The sequence below is a fragment of the Parambassis ranga genome, chromosome 13, assembly GCF_900634625.1.
Source record: "Parambassis ranga chromosome 13, fParRan2.1, whole genome shotgun sequence".
NCBI classification, from domain to species: Eukaryota; Metazoa; Chordata; class Actinopteri; family Ambassidae; genus Parambassis; species Parambassis ranga.
In genome coordinates, this window is record NC_041033.1 from 2262573 (window position 1) to 2280587 (window position 18015).

The following is an 18015-nucleotide window of genomic DNA, read 5'->3' on the forward strand; positions in this document are numbered from 1 at the left end:
CTCCCATTTCTTTCATGCTTTCTTCTGCCATTTGTGTTTTTTTTTCTCTGAGTTTTACTGTGAAGGACTCACACTGTTGAGCCCTGTCCTGCAGCTTTCAGGGCTGCTAGAAACATCCACCCCAGGGTAGATACTATTTTCAGCCAGGCAACTGGCCCTGATGGAGCCCCTATAAGAGAAGTTCCATGGGCAGGAACGTGGTTTTGGCTGGCCTATACTAGTCAAAATGCACCTGGTTGCCTAACCTTTACGCACCTTTACTGACACAATGTAACATATTCCAATATTAAAAAAACTCAGAGAGTCAGCCATATTTCGAAAGTGAACACACGATTTCTCTCGGATATCGGATTGTAAAGAGAAGTTACACTAATTTAACAGAAAGTGCATCAGAATTAAATCTTCTCAATGGATAAATGACAAATTTGTCACTTTCTAGTAAGCTACCTTAGGTAGCTTAGCATGAGTCATATGATGCTTTTCAAGGACAAGGTTCTGTCATTAGAGCTATACATTGTAACTAACTTAACATATTGGCCAGCAAATATTAATACAGCTATATCTGTGACTGATATATATTGCTGGAGCTTCATTACCCTTAGTGATAATCTGGAATGTATCAGAACTGGAGATGTCATAAAGAACCAAAGTGTTAGATGCTGAAAAAAAGGAAGATTAAGAGGTCTGAATGTTTGACTTCATTTCTGATGCACAACTTGAGAGCCCTTTTTTGTTAAGTGGATTTTCTGCATACCTCCAATTACTGCTTTGTGCAATGACATGTAACTTTTGCTCGTTGAGAATCAACTAAAACTGTCAGCTAGGAATGTTACACTTAACTTTCCACCATTGTGACTATTGATTCTGTTATCCTTTCAAAGATCACACATACCTCCTACACGCCGACAGATCCTTCGTCCTTGCTGTCCATCAGAATCCTGTTTAAAAAGTCCCTCTCAAATGCGGAATTTGAATTTGGCATTCCTAAATCTATTATTGTGTATATGTGATTGTGAAATTTTAGCATTCCAATATCCTGGGTGAACACGGCAGAAAACCACACACTGAAAAATGAAAAATGTGTGTCACTATGTGTGATTAACATTCCATATAAGAATGTGGAGTGTGGCATTTACAACTTTTATCAACAGTCACACCGCTTCAAGACACAAAAGCCGCCAACATTCTTTCAGTCACTAACTTTAGCTGGAGTCTACTTAGCTTCATGTTTCAGCTAGTAGCTTAGTTTGTCCTGTTGACTTAAATATATGTTATTTAAAGTGAGACATTATAGTGTGACTTATGAATGAGAGCATCCACAGATATAGTGTGACTTATCCAATCTGTTAGAAAAAAACAGATTTGCATATTATAAAAATGAGTTATTTTTAGTCTCTTCCATGGCAAAGTTTTAGACACTACAAGTGGAGTGAATTTTTAAATATCATGAAGAATCATTTTCATTTATCAGTGCTAAATAACTTTGATACAAAGTCCAGTAAAGAGAAGAAGATCAATTTAATATCTGTGTGAGTTCCAAGGGGCTTTAATTAGTAAACCTTTCCCCAGTTCTTGTGGATGTGGTCTCAGTGCTGTAACATATAGTATATTGGTGATAAATATCTTCACACATTATACACCCAAGCTTAGCAGAATGAAACTGAATGTAGCTGATCCTCCTGCTATTTTTCTAATACGTAAATTAAAAAAATTAAACTGAGCTCTGAGAAATTCAGTATATCCAATGAACATTTTGACACTTTGCCAATGATTTCAGTAAAAGTATTTTTCTCATTGTGTTGATTTCAAATATAATCGGCAGCACCACATTTATTTCAAAATGTATTTGTGCAGGGTCAACCTCAAAGCCAACACAGTGGGACAGGTTCAAGCCCACCCTGGGCCCACTGCCCGCTGTCTCATTGCATCGCTTCCTATTTAGCTCCACTAATAACCAAATAAATGCCTCCTAAAAATAAACTCATGAACATTAAACATGAAACACACATATGCCACATTCATGATGAGCAATCTGAATGTTGTTCCTCTCTGGGTCAACATTATCTATAGGGACTTTATCGAATATGACCCAAGCTAGATTATACAGCATGTGTGTCAGGAAGGAAGATCTGTGACAAAGCACATTGTCTTCAAGAGCAACAGTCTGCCCCCTCAGTCTGGCCTACCTCCACAAGTTTGAATAATTTCCTGGATAATCACATTCTATATGTATTGTGTAATAACGTGTTTTTTTGTATGCAGTTCACTGCAGATCTTCCTGAAGAGGTTAAATCTACTGTATAACATGTACTGAGGGTGCTTTTTAATCTGTGCTGTTTAAACACCACGTTGCCATTTATATACTCAGAGCCTTCTCTTGTGCACTCTTTTTTTTTCCTTTAGAAATCTTAAGCTGCTCTCAGTGCTGCCATTTGTGTGGTAAGAAAAACAGGATGGAGAGAGCCCTATTAGGAGGTTATTATGCTGCTCCACCATCATCGTCCATTTAGAGGTAAGCTTTCCATTCACTTCTGCTTTAAATGCCAGTCCACTACTTGTGCTTTCACTATGGTTAAACACAAATATGATATTTCAATGCTATTCACAAAAACAAAGGAGGAAAATTTCTCCTTCATTTTTCATGTATGTGAAATGAAAATAGGCAATATTTGAGTTATCTGTGATGATAATAGGCACCTTTAACCAGATAAATACCACGATATTACACAATTGTTCTGTCATGTTGGGGAATACATTTTTTGAAAGGCTGTAACTTAAGGTAATGAGATCCTCTACTTAAGTAAAAGTACTAATTCAGCAATGTAGTAATACTCATCCATCTATCCATCATCTGAAGCCACTTTGTCCTGCAGTGCAGGGTCACAGGGAGCTGGATCTCAGCTATACGGGTGAGAGGCGGGGTATACCTGGACAGGTCACCAGTCCATCACAGGGCGTAAAAATACTCATTTAGAAGTAAAAAAAAAATACTTAAATCTAAACTAAACACACAGATTAATATTGACACATTAATTATGATTATAATCATCAATACTGCAGCAGCAGTGTTAAAGCAGCATGTTGCTGTTGTTGCTGCTTCTGCTGGAGCTAGTCCATACAGTTTTTTATATTGTACTGGGACAATAAAAAAAAAAAATAATACACATTTCTGAATTTTTATTTTTGTTCAGTTTTGTCAAAATGAAACCATGGGGCTGAGCTGTTAAGTTTTTTAACCCTGTGTATTCTTTCCTAAAGAACTTGATAGTTTATATTTACAGTCTTTAGCAAACTGGACATTAACCTCCTCATGATCAGAGCAGCGACCATAGTAACGGCCATTTCAGCTTTGCAGAGGCTTGTCCTTTAGGAATAAATGAGATGAACCAATCAGGATTAACCATTTCAGTGACTGAATACACACTGCTGTCTGGAAGACAAAAAGTTGCAGAACACAGGTTTTATCTTTAACAACTTACGATGTGTAAAAATTCTTAATATAACTTAAGAGCAGAGGAGCAGAAAGTACAATATATATTTGCCTCTGAAAAGCAGTGAAGTGGTGACTGAAAAGTCACTGGTTTCAATAGGAAGAGAATACTTAAAAAGAAAAGCTTTCACTATACTTTGTAATGTAATATTTAAGATCTACTTAAATTAACTTATGAATATCATATGGATATCTTTTTTTCACTAGACTGTAAACTGCCTGCATTACATCATTTAGTTTAGAATTCACCCATGTATTTAAAAAAAATCAATAATATATTTTTAAAATGTTTTTACAAATAGTTAAAAACACTCTTACATGCTTATGAGCACAAAACTCACTATTTATCTTTGTACAATCACATAACTGTATAACAACTGTATTTTTTGTATTAACTACACATTCAGGATGTAACATAATATTTAAGAGATAATATTTTTGAACCTGCACAGGTGCTTGCTCTGTATTAAACACACACACTTGGTCATTCCTGCTACAGCATCAGGCTGCAGCAGCACAGAAGAATGACTTGTGAAGAAAAAGAGGGACACCCATAGGTGCTGTGAGGGTACTGCAGATCTTATTCCAAACTGTGTGAGCATGCAAGCAGTGTCCAACAGGCAAATATGACAAAGAGGGTGGGTTCCATGTGGAAATAATACAGCAAGGACTGCACGGTAATGCATAATAACAGTTTTATGGGGAGTGTATAAGGCATACAAACAAACTCTTTCTCTTTAAGAAGATAAACACACACACACACTCTTCATTACTTTTGCATAACGCAGCTCTGCATTTCTCCTGCTCACTGACTTCACACGTTGACAGAGTGACAGGTTGGCAGTGAGTGAGCAGGATAGTGCCTTTGTGTTTGTCTGCCCCTCTGTATCAAACCACGTCAAACACGCCCTCACTGTAGAGTGACAAAAAAACCTGTCCGTCCATATGTTTCAGCATGATAGCACCCAATGTAGCCATGCTATGACACACTTCGGAGGTAAAGTCTTTGTCCAGTACTGCAAGACAAAATGCTGTGCTATAACATAAGGTCGACTTGAAGTGTTAATTAATCCCAGCCAAACACAATGCATTCACAAATGGCTTCTATGTGTAATTAGCTCTGCCAAGAAGATGCTGGATGAAATTCAGCTTTTTGGTCCACGGATGACCCAGCAACACTACTACTATTGTTTTGCTTGTAGTCCTTTATAACCGTCAACAGTGTGTATATTTCCCTGTTAACCTGCTTCCACTTCTTGTTTACGCACTCATAAGAATTACCTGCCAACCAACTTATGAATCAGCAAGTCATTGGTTTGCAATTCAAATCTATTTCCACACCATGTTGTGCTCATTTAAGACCACTGTTGTGCAACAGCTCTAATACCATAATAATAAAATGCAAACAAGCTTGGTAATGTTTCTTTCAGCTTTGATTTGATACGAGGATAGATAAATTGTACGATCAATTGTGTAATTAAAGTAAATATTAAAGGGAAAATTGTTTTTTTTTCCTTGTTAGGATTCTAGAAGCGTGGATACTAATTGCTGATTGATATAATGGTCTTACATGGATGCCTTCAAAGTGTTTTGCAACTGCTACTTGTTAGCTCGTAATCTAGAGTTGTAGCACAGTGATAAGGTAATGAGAGGCGGTTTGTATTAATGTTATTAGTTCAATGAAGATTTTGTCATTAGGAAGTCAAACTGCAACATATATTCACATATTGTATCATAGCATCATGTAGCACAGGCAGACATGTTTCCTAATGGGCTATATTAGGAATATGTAAACACATGTTTCATCTCGTGATGATTTTTTTATATATTTTTCTATACTATACTAAACATTTTGATCAGATAAATCTGTCTTGGCTCTATATCTTTACCACCTGTCAAACCAATTGGTGTCTACATGTCAACATCAATGAATTACAGCTTTTATCATGTTCTATTTCAGCATATAAATACATTTTTTTAAAACTAAGAATGTGGTGGGAACAACAAATTGCACGCTGGGATCTGCAGTAGCATGCAGTATGACACTGTTTGACCAGTGTATTTGCAGTATGACTTGACATACTGATCATATACATAAAGGGGTGAGAAGTGACGACGGATAGAGATTGAGCAGATTTAGATCGGTTTCTATCAATAGCATGGCTAATGTGTAGCATCAGTTTGTTACATTGTGCAGTTATGTGAGGTAAACTGGTACTGGTGCATCTGGCCTTCTAATGTATATGGTCTGCTGCATGGTACATTCTGTCCACATCAGTAAACACGACACATATAGAAAGCAGTTTTGAATACAGCCGTTGTCCACCTATAAGTTAGGATAATTCAGCAATAACTGCATGGAAATAAAAGTGTGACACACTTCCACTATATGCACAACATAATTTTACATTTATTTAGATATATTTTAATTGTGACATTTTCATACCATGTGTCTTACTGTGTGACTTAAAGGTAGGGTAGGAGATTTTAAAAACTCAGTGAGAGTCAGCCAGATTTTGAAAGTAAACACACGCCCCTTTCTCTCGGAGCTCTCCCGAAGCCACGCCTCCCAACCAGTCTGTGACTTCGGCCATCATGCACGTACCTCTCTGATGCGCGCAGAGCAGGAAGAGAGTGACAACCAGCCAATACTCCACACAGGTGCGCCTCGTAGGATTGGTTGATGTTTTTAGTGTTCCACAGATGATTCATATTCTTCGTTTTAAAGCGAAACTGCCGAACTAATCGGTTGCTATCGAATAATAAAGAGAAGTTACACTAATTTAACACAAAGTGCATCAGAATGAAATCTCCTACCCTACCTTTAAGCCAAGAGCTGCTGGACAATATTTCATCGTGCCTTGCATAATGACGATAAAGATTCTAGATTTTTTGTGGATTTCAGCACACAGTGCACCTTACATGTTTAACGACACACATCTACCAGCAAGCGCTAGCTGCTGAAAATTGGCGTAACTATCTAACCAAGGTTTGAGCAACCAAAAGGTCTGGTTATGTCAGGTGAACTCCTGTCCTCAGTAAGCTTCAGGTAGCAGTTGTGAATCAGCCTAAAGTCTGAACTGAACCTCCTTATCACTCTGTTTAGTAAGGAAAGTCCTGTCAGTCTGAGGAAAGAAAGGAAGTGTTGTCAACAGCTTGAAGGATGTGGGGGTTTATTGAGATGGAAAATGGCTGCTGGTTAGTGTCCTGGGCTAAGTAAATGATATAAAAGCCAATCCCAGTGTCTTAATGGCCTTCATTCTTCTCGGAGGGGGTGAAGGTAATTATAAAGTTCATTACAGTAATGAGATAGGCAGCGTTTGAGAGAGAGCCATCAGTAACTGGGCTGAGACACAGCGATACAACTGTTGATCAAGTCACTGGAATAGGACATGGATGAGGTTAGGACAAGTTCTGATGATGTCATTTGTTCTTAATGTTTTCATTCTCCTTCCGACATGATGGATGAGCCGCTAAGGGCTTTATATTAATGTTTTTTTAGCATTTATGCATGGTCCTCTCTGTAATCCTCGGGTTATGCTTTGCCCTGTAGTCCTGCCATGAACAGTCAGCTGTATGCTCAGACTGTGTTAGACACAGACATTGCATGCAGCACAAGAAGGACGATAGTTATATTCAATAACTTCCCAGCATTTATGTGATAGCTCCATATATAAATATATTTGGATCTACGGGCAGCATCAACAAAAGAGTTACATCTATGTGCTGCATGTGTGGACATATTTCTGTTGGCCGACCAGGAAATTAGCCTCACATTGCTCCATGTCAACAGCAAAAGTTAATGATCTATACTGTCTAGCAAGACTAAAACATATCATCATTCGAGCTTTGAGGATATTCTAGCAGGATGCTGAGATGCTGTGACTAATTAACCCTAAGAGGTACATAAAACATATTACAATGCAGAAACCAAACCTGCTGAATTCATTCTGGATGATCAATGGCCTGTTATGTTAGTGGATGTCTGAGCTTTGACAACTTGCTTCTGGTAAAACTGGAACTTTTACAAATTTACTGGGAATGCTCATACGCGTCATTACTCTTCAAAGTCATTACATTTAATGAACTCAATTCAGCTTTTAACTAAACCACATTGTCTCTGAGGACTAATGAATACAACTGTCCTTATCTATATAAATTAACACCAAACAGAATAATCTAGATATTTAAAACTTTAGAACACTTTTTAAGACATTAGGTCAGTCAGCTGCGCAAATGCCCAAAGTAATGTTAAACAACAGGTAGCTTGGTGACCAACACCAACACTAACAGGAAACCTTCATGATGTTTTCTCCCTATTCACCCTCCTTCTCCTATCACTCTTTAAATGCATGTAGCCAACCCTATTAGCTACCTGTAGTAAAAGGTTTACATAAGTTAAAGCGATAGAGTGTCTCACTTTCTCTACTTGAAGCTGAAATAATGGCTGATTTTGACTCCGCCGGTGTAAAATATTCCTGATTTCTACTGTGAATTATAGCAGCTTCTGCTGGCAGATTTATCAAACAGGAGGGCTACATTTGTAATAAAGCAGAAGGAATTATTGCTCAGTGTTAATATTGGAGATTTGATTGAAACGGATACAGGGGCTGTTGAAAATTGGACAGTAAATCACTATGTTCCAGCCAGGCTTGCTACTCTGAGAGGCCCGCGCACAAATTGACAGTTAATGAGTTTTTCACTCTCTCTTTTGTTTTTATTGGTCAAACGGAGCACTTATTTTTTATTAACATTCCTATAACCATGGTAATACTGTATTTTGAAACCACTAACGTGACTTTTGTGACAGCAGTGTGTGTGTGTGTGTGTGTGTGTGTGTGTGTGTGTGTGTATTTTTGGTACAAGTAGGTGTACAAAACAGTAAGTAATCATCCACAGTATATGCTCCATCCACATGTTCATTTACGTTGCCTGTGACTCTGACTGGGGGCATTGAGCTGCCCAAAAAAAGTTAAATTTAATTTTTGTTAAATTTGGATAGAAATCTAGCCTTAAAAGAGGAGTAAAGAACACAGCGGTAGCTTATTTGAATTTTCTTTTAAAATGTGGAAACACTTTAAAGGACAAAACTTTTTTGCTGAGGCTTTCTTGTCATTTGCCACAGATGGAAGACAAAAACATAAAACAGTTTAAAAACATGAAGCAAGGCTGGAATATATGTTTCCACTCTTACATGCTAAGCTAAGCTAACTTGTAGCTTAATAAAACCTAATATTTTTACCTAAAATATACCTAATATACTTTCTCTCATCTCTCAACTCAACAAATGAGAAAACAAATATAGTCTAACATGTCTTTAATTTATTTGTTCACTTTTGTATTTTGTATTTATTTATTTATTAAGCAAGTTCATTAATTCAGGCAGTTTCAATCTAAAAATATTTGAATAAGAGATAGTAGTACTATGATCAAGCCACCTTCAAAGAGCAGCCTTTGAACGTAGATTTTTTGTTAAGTAGATAAGCAATGCAAAAGTGGTTCATTTTTTAAAGTCTCTTTCTGTTTATTTTCTTAATAATAATAAAAAACTTGTATGTATATGAATTGCTGCTCTGGATGAGAATTCTCAGCTAGCTTTGGAGAATGAAAATAAAAATGATCCATACAGTGGAGAAGTGTCTGCAGGATGATAAAGTTTCTTCTTTTCTCTACTTTATTTTTTCCATTTTCCTTTTTTTGTCTCCTTTTCAATACAATTTACAAATGCAATCTGGTGCGCACATTTACTACTGTAAGTTCAGGGATGAACATAGACCTGGACATCATTGCAGACTCGTATGGTCACCAAGACAAATTTGTCTTTTTCACCCACTGCAACAATTACAAGGAAGGACATCCTAACCTCCTGATGTGTCCCTTTCAGACACAATGTTTGCATTGTTTTTTGACAAACTAGCAGCAAGTATTTGTAACTGCATTGTTCTGTTAAGGTTCTCTTTTAATACACAATGTAATAGTGACTATACATTCCCTTCACTTTCTTGCTATACATTGCTGCACTATCACTGCAAAAACTAGCAGTTAAAGAAAGTCCTATTTTCATGCTAATACTGCAGTAAACATGCACTGTGTATTTCATTGTATGCTGTCCCAGCTCTCATCTGAATACAGTATGCTTGTTTATAACTGATTACATTTTCTATATCCAAACAATTCTCAGCATTGTGGATTCCTAATATGCATGCATTCTGCAAGTATTGCAAATGCAGATGCATATTTACCGTGTCAATAAACCCATTACAATAGATTTTAATTGCCTGACGGAGATAGAGGGGAAGTAAGGGGGGGGGGGGCAGAGAGGACATGCTGCTGTGGCATGGAGAGCATTAATTGCCCATGACTCTGACTGTGTCCCGCCTTTACTTGACTCGCCTGACACTGGCCAATCAATACACAGTGTTGGCTGATTATAGCAGGAACACCCCTTCTTTTTACAGAGGTCTGCGCCTCATCCTGATCAATAGCTGCACTGAGGGGTGGCTGTCTGTGCTATATAAGGGCACTCAGGGGATTGTAATGCACTACTATGGACATGATTGTAGGAGATTTCATGCCTTTAATGTCCAATACACGGACAGTCATAAATGCTTTTTAATTTCTGTCTGTAATGCTTTATGAGTGGTTCTGTAATGTACCACTGAGCATTATAAGGCAGATAGTTCCTCAGCACCTCACATGCTACAGACAGGAAGGACTGTGGCAGTAATAAGGGGCAAGTTTGCTGTGCAGTCTGAGCACAGATACTCAAATCAAATTATGACCCAAAGTTTGGACATGCTCATCCACACCTATTTCTGGCTGCCTAAATTACCCAAGTTTTCTCCCTTCCTGCCCTCAGCAATTTAAGCTGTTTGAGTGAAGAAAAAATTACCTCGAGGAAGTACATTTCCTTTATTTTTGCACTTCCCTACAAGAGATTCACACCAATTTTCTCTCATTTTCAAATTAAGTATATTTTGTGAATGTGAAAATGTCATGTTCAGATTATACTGTGATATACTGTATTTAAAAGGCACGGTCCTAGGAAAGCTGGGTGCACAGATTCAAATCATTATCAGAATGAGTCAGTATTATATAGATTAGGGAGAAGAATTGAGATGGAAAGAATAAAGTTATATATAAGATATGGTCACAATGTTGTAAGGATTTATCAAACACTGTTGCACATATGTCCTCTTCTAGACCTATCACTAATTAAGGTGAGATGTCCTTGCTGATTTTTGGTCATTTAAGCAGGTGAAAGATGACACTGACCTTTGGTGCTGACTGAGACCAGAAAGATTAGAGTGTGGCCTAACTACAAGGGTATCACACTGGTCAAACCCCCCACTGGGTTCCATGCAGGGTTACTGGGTACGAGTTGATCGAGTCAAAGAGGAACACCCACCTTGCAAGGCGCCAGTTCAGGTGGTTTGGGCATCTGGTTAGGATGCCCCCTAGGTGCCTGTCCAATGAGGTGTTCCATGCATGTCCCACCAGAAGGAGGCCCCATGGAAGACCCAGGCTGCGGTAGAGGAATTCTATATGTAAGGTGGCCTGGAAACGCTTCAGTACCCTCATGGATGAGCTGGATGTGGTTACCGGGGAGAGGGATGTCTCTTTCACTGCTGCTAAAACTGCTGGCCCCACAACCTGACTCTGGATAAATGGAGAAATGAATGAATGGTTGGATGGATAATCACACATCCTCACAAAGAAACAGCAAATTCTAGATGCTTTACTTTTTCACCGGATGTCCAGGATGACACCAGTCATGTGGCTGACATAAATGTCATCTAAAACCTACAGCAGGAGCCGTAGGAGAGGTGGGAGAGAAACATAGATTCTTCGATGCATAGCGATTCAGCCATGGACGATTCTGAAACTATTAATAAATGTTAAAGCATTGATAATCTAAACATGGAACAATAAAGTAAAATACACAGACTGAAAAGGCGAAATTTTAATGTGCAGCGCACCGTCACCCGGACATTTTTCTGGGGCAGGCACAAACAATAATCCATTCCCATGGAATCTTTATAACAACGATGTCCCACTCTTCCCTGATCGCTTGCATCAGTGCCTGCTTTTGTATGTATGCAGCAGCGTGAATAATCTGTGAGAGCTCTTACAGTTAATACAAGTTCTTTAAACAACACGCATGTTTTTGGGCATGACAACAAACCGGACAGACATCTGAGCACTCTACTGCCAGACTGAGAGTTCAGACTCTGCATGTGGATGAAGAGTGAAGGTGTCCGCTCTGCGCACTCTGTTTCTATAACGTCCCTCAATCATGATGTTGGTGTGCTGGCTCGTTTTCACTTAAGTGAATTAGCCAGTTAGCTACTGTCTGCTAACATAAGTCCACCCATCAATGACAAACTGATTAACATTGCTGTCAGCTAGTTTTATGAGTTAAAATAAGTGGTAAAAAGTGGAGAATGTCTTTTTTTTTATTGCCTTTTATTTCCATCCATTTACCAGCCTCTCTCTTCACTTGATACCCACAGCCTGCCCCATGACACACAGACTTATCAAAATTATTTTGGTGCAGTGAAATATTTTTGTTTTGACTGAATAAGCTAAGACATACTTTTGGAGATTCCCCAACAAATTTAACAATCAGCCTGACTGTATGTGTCATTTCTGTAGGTTGTTGTAGTATGTACTCTAAGACACACGTTGCGTCCACAGACACACTACCTGCATACATGTTTTTCGTGCATGAATGGCATCTCTATATGGATACCTGTCATGCAGGTGTGCACATCTTTACAGTGTGTGCAGTATTTTATCTGTTTTCTACATGAGATTATTTGCAAACACAACACAACTTTTGCATGTTTATGTATTATACATATGCCTAATGTAATAAATATTTGTTCCAGACATTGTCAGGTTGGATGACACAGAATCAAGTTTGCTTTTTTTCTTATTTTTTCTTCATGCAGACTTTTCCTGCAGGCTCAGTTTGTGACAAGAACAGCCTCCTTTGTCAACTTAAGAAGGTACCAGAAGGCAGAAGGACCACAAGACAGGCAGCACGAGGGGTAAGGCTGAAGAAGACTCACTGTTCACACACACACAAACACACCGTGTCAGTGTTGTGTGTGTGTGAGAGAGAGTCTGTGTGTATTTTCCGCATGGCAAAGGGTAGGGTTCCAAACTGTAAGAGGATTAGTGACTTGAAAAAGGTAGCTGTCATTTAATTGAAGGCTTACCAGCAGCCGGAAAAAGGCTAGCAGTCAAAGTGAAGGTATAACCCAGCCCAGAACATCCTGTTGAGACCACATTTGCCAAAGTCCATGTGTTTCCCTCCGCCTGCCTCGCCCGCCTTCCTCTCAACCTCAGAGGCACGCATCACGTTTTATCACTGAGCCTCAGCTTCTTAAAGACGTTTACACGTTTTGCAATTTTTAATCTCTTCAGCTGGCGAAGAAAGGTGCCTTCAACTCATATTATTCAAATGCTGTGATCTTTGGAAACTGCTCGGACCCTGAATCCCACTTCCCTTTGCCTGGGAGGGAGCTGGGGCAATGTCGAGAGTTTATGATACATTAGCTGAGCCGTCGGTGTAACACTTTTTACTGGGATTGGCACTATTCAGCTGTACAAACAGTGCCTGTCAGTACAGCCAGTTGTCTGGACATTTACCCACGCAGTACAGTATGAGGATACTCAGCCATCAGGGTTAACTTGATGTCTGGATTCAGTGTGGAACATCTTTCTCTTTTTAAGGGCAAAACAGAGTTTGACTCTGATTGGTCTGCACCATGTGTGGTTTGCCACAAGCGTAGCTTTGAGCCTAGCATAAAGGATTTTTGCAGTTTAAAATCTCTCTGTTTAGCATCATAGCTTCTATCATCTTGTTTAAAATGAATGAATCTTGACTCAAAGGTTTGCTGCTAGCAGTTGTTTATAAAAGTCAACATATATGACATTTGGCCACACACATGCCTCTAAATCTTACACTTATGTTACTACTAGTTGTGTAAATAAACAATTATTAGCTAACATTAGTCATATCAACTTTACAAGGCAATAGTTTGTCTGTGTTTGTCAGCCACAGGCTGAAATCCCATTAAATCTCCTTAACTCCCCTAGTTATTTATTTAGTGTTTTACAGTAAGAGATCCTGGCTGCTTCCACCATGGAGAGCGAAAGTGGATTAAGTATTGAGTCACTCATTCTCCTTCATTCATGTTTATTCCTACCAAATTAAGCAAAATGTGAGGGGATTGCACTCACTCACACACACATGTTTTAGGCTAGGATGTATAATATGCCAGTATTATAAAGCTTTCTATACACGACACAGACCTAAGAATTAATGCAAGAACCATGAAGGTGTCTTTGCTGCAACGTTGCACTCTTTGTTTTGCATTTGGTTATGGCAGGTACACAGTGCTAAGTAAAACATATGATAATCAATAAGCTAAGTTTCTCTACATATAACTGAGATTTAGAATGAATCTCTTTTAAAGTAGGAGTGGAAAAGCATATACGTACGTTTTTACAGTAGAATTTATATCAAATCTAACTCCAGTATGTATTCGCCTACAACTTAACCACATAGTAACCTGGTTGATTGGCTGTCTATAACCATTCTAAACCAATAACACTTTTCCTGACATTGTTTTGCATGTCTATCTGTGAAAAATGAATGAAACAGATATGATAGCACAAGATAACAGCAAAATGCTGCTACTACTACTGTTAGTACTGTGTACTGGTGTCAGTAATTAGAAAAGTGGATTTCATTTTTTTTTACATTTTTACATATTTGAGAAATGTAAGAGGAAAAAAAACGCCCTCCACACTGACCTCGAGCTGCTATTCAGTAAATGTCTCCATTAGCATTCCTAAATTACATTTTTGCAAAATGAGGACTTTTGTATGATAACACAGCATTTTCTACCTACAGAGACCACTTCACATTATATTATAAAGTTACAAAATAAATTCTTGCATCATCACCAATACTTACTTTAAAAAAGAATTTAGGTTAATTACTCGCTAGTAGCTTTTTATTAGCTGTTTTGAGTTATTTTATGATCTTTACTATGACAAATCCTACTTCCTAACTCCACCTGTAGAACCGTGTACAGCCCCAAGAGCTCCCTGCATAAGGTTGCAAATAAGAAGCTAAATAAATCTACTGTGCACTCAGCAGCTATGTACATCTTTGGTCAAACTGGCCCTGATAGATCTTCCTGCACATGATAACACCATTATAGATTTATTATGGTCATTTATCTGTATAGCAGGGTAGTAAAACTAATGTTTAATGTGCCTTTAAAATACATAATATGATAGATTTTCTGTATAATTGATTCATTTTACCTACAGTTATTTGTTCTGTTCTGCTGTATCTGATTTTTTCTAGCCCTTACTCTGTATGCATCTCTGTTATCAGTGCATACAAAGTGTTATCACACAGTGTCGGCTTGACCCAAACCTACATGCTCAACAGCACACACACACACAAACACACACACAAAGAACTATTTGGCTAAATCCTTGCTCTAAATTGTTGGAAGCAGTGATACAACCCACAGGCCGGCTCTTCAGTAATGAAAATTACAGTGTAGCTGTCGTTATTTATGGCTCTACCAAATCACCTGGCTCAGCCAAATGCAACTGGACAGCCTGTTGAACACGAGCCAGCTCAATCTCCAAACCTGTAATTGTCACCGTGATACCAGTGTTGTTTTCTATCAGTATCGATCCCAGACATATGATTGCCCAGTGAGAGCAGATCCAGCCAATGGGAAGAGATGCTAGCCGGCGACCTTTAACATCAGATCGTGACCTCTCATCACTTATTTCTTGAAAGAATAGAGACAATGTTTTATTCATTCAAGGTTTGAGAGAGTGATTGAGATGGGCAGATGAATGCTATGATTTAGTGCGATTAACTCTTAAACACAGACAATCTTGTGAGCTGGGGGGTTGTTGAAGTGCAGTGTTTACAGCTGAGCAGACGGCGTGATTGCAGATAAATTCACAGTGAAAATCAGGCAGTGTTGTCTCATTCGAAAAAACAAGAGCTGAAGTTGAAGTTTTAATGACAAAATGACAAAGAAGTGCCACCATCTGTCCCAGAGATGAAGATATTTATTATGTACACTAAAGGAATAGGTTCATTTAAGCATCAGTTTATTTTTGTTTCAATGAACCTTTGATTTTTTTTTTATTAAAAACTTTTAGAATATCTAATGAATAGAAGTATATAGAAGTAGTTTCTTTGGGAAGATTATTTATGGTCACAAAGTTTAAAAACTTTAATTAATCCAAAATCTTTGGTATGTAGGAGGAAGCAGGGGTGCACGGAGAAAACCTACACAAGCACAGGGAGTACGTGCAAACTCTGCACAGAAAGACCCCAGCCTGAATTGAACCAAAAACCTATTTGCTGTGAGGTGGCAGTGCTAACCACTGTACCACCTGTAGAATATGACTTTTTCTGAAATTCTGAACTGAAGTTTGATGGCTTGTTGCATTGGGAAGTCCTTGGAAACTGTTTGGAATAAGCCGGCGCCTTTGAAGACGTACTTGGTTGACCCGTCTGTCGCTCATAGGGTGTTCTAGCACAGCAGGTCTACCTAGCTGTTGAATGACTTTCTTTGTGCTCACTGTTCTTGGTCTCTCTGTGTTGTCCCTGTCTTTTTCCTTACGCTGGAGTGTAAGGTCCTAGAACATAGTAATACCACCTTTAATTTAGCACTACTGACTGAAAAGTTATTTTATACATTTCATTTCTTGGGGATTTTTTGAAATGAATAGTTAACATATAGACATTTTAAATGTAGATATCCTAAGAATAAGGAAGGAAGGAAGCCTTAAAACAGGTCATAAGTAAATGTCTGAATTGAAAAACCGTTTTATAAATGTTTTCTGCACTAATGTTAATAGCAGATACCGACATATTGATATTCTTGGCTGATGACAGCCTGTCACACCAACAATACCCTGGTGTTTATTTAGTGTATTCAGCCAAACATAATGCAGAAAAAGATGCTATAGGTACATTAACAATTCAGTTACTTTAACACTTTAGCAGTGTAAGCAGTGTTAGCATCACAGTTGAGCATAAGATGGTACATGACTCACAACGTCATTTTCATTTTACAATATAACCCACACAACCTCAACAGCTAATAACGTAGCTAGCTGGACTTTTTCAGTACACTATACATAATGTATTAAACCTTTTGCCTATATGTCAATATCAGCATAAATGTTTGTTTTTTTTACTGTCCCCAAATACTACTCCCCAAATATGAGTATTGCTTAGGGTCTATTAACAATAGAGTCCACAGAATGCCAAGAATTTGCATGCTTTTTGAATAATAAATGAAAATGTTGTGTGAGATTTTATGGATTCTATTCTTCCAATCGGACAAACCCACAAAGCCACTGTGCTGTACACTACAGTATTTCACTGCAGCTAATTGGCTCACAATGCATTCAATATTTAGGGCTCCCTTAAGTACTATTCAAGCTCATTTTCGCAGCCAATCTGAGTAGTAAGCCGAGTCATTAGTCTAGGCCCGCGTACCGTCGGTTTCAGATGTAGGAGTCGACGGGGGGCTTAGTTGGTTTAATTCCACAGCATTATCAAAATTGTTTTCACAACATTGATCAGATTATAGCCCAGTGGGGGCCTCTTACAGCGTGGTACACACAACTTACTTCCCCGGGTGGATTCCATATTTACTTATTGAGGAGGAAGATGGCGGGAGCTGGCGGTTTAAAGCAAATAAGTCCATCCAGTAGTACACTTAGGGCCAGTTTTCAGTACTCACTCAGAAGAGCAGACCTGCTTGCTTAGGCCAAGCTTTTTTTTATGTTGTGTACGGACTATGGTGAACATCCATCTGTTCTGCTCTTTCCAAATTCTCATGTCTGAGTAGCTACTAGCCAAAATACCCAATGATTGGCAGTCAAGGTTGTCCTAGATATTTTGGTGACCCCTGGTTGTGAGCTTTCCACACTTGCTTTGCAAGAATTATCCAAATCTGTGAGACCATAGAACCGTGGACATTTATGTCTTGCACAGATATGATGCTGCTGGTATCAGTTTTCAAGATTTTAATGAGCATTTCAGCCACCTTGACCCAGCACCACCAGCAGCAAAGTCAAGCTATAGCCAAAAAAGAACGAACAAAATACTCTCTCTACTTCTTTTAGACCATGGCTGCAGCAAACATACTGCCAGGACTTACAGTTCAATATATATATATATTTTTTTATAATAAACATTTGTAACGTCACAAGAAAGCTTTCGGCCACACATAGACAGGGGAGTGCTGAACACAAACTTATTGATCCCCAAAAGAAACAGGAAAAAAACAACCAAAGCTAATGAAGTGAAATGGATGTAGCATACAGTAAGCTAATAAAGTAATAGCGCAAAAGTTTTGCTTCAAGTACAGCAGGTGGTGATTGACATGTTTTCACCTTAGGGCTTATTGCACTGTACTGTACTGTAACTACAAACCTCAACCAGAGTTGGTATA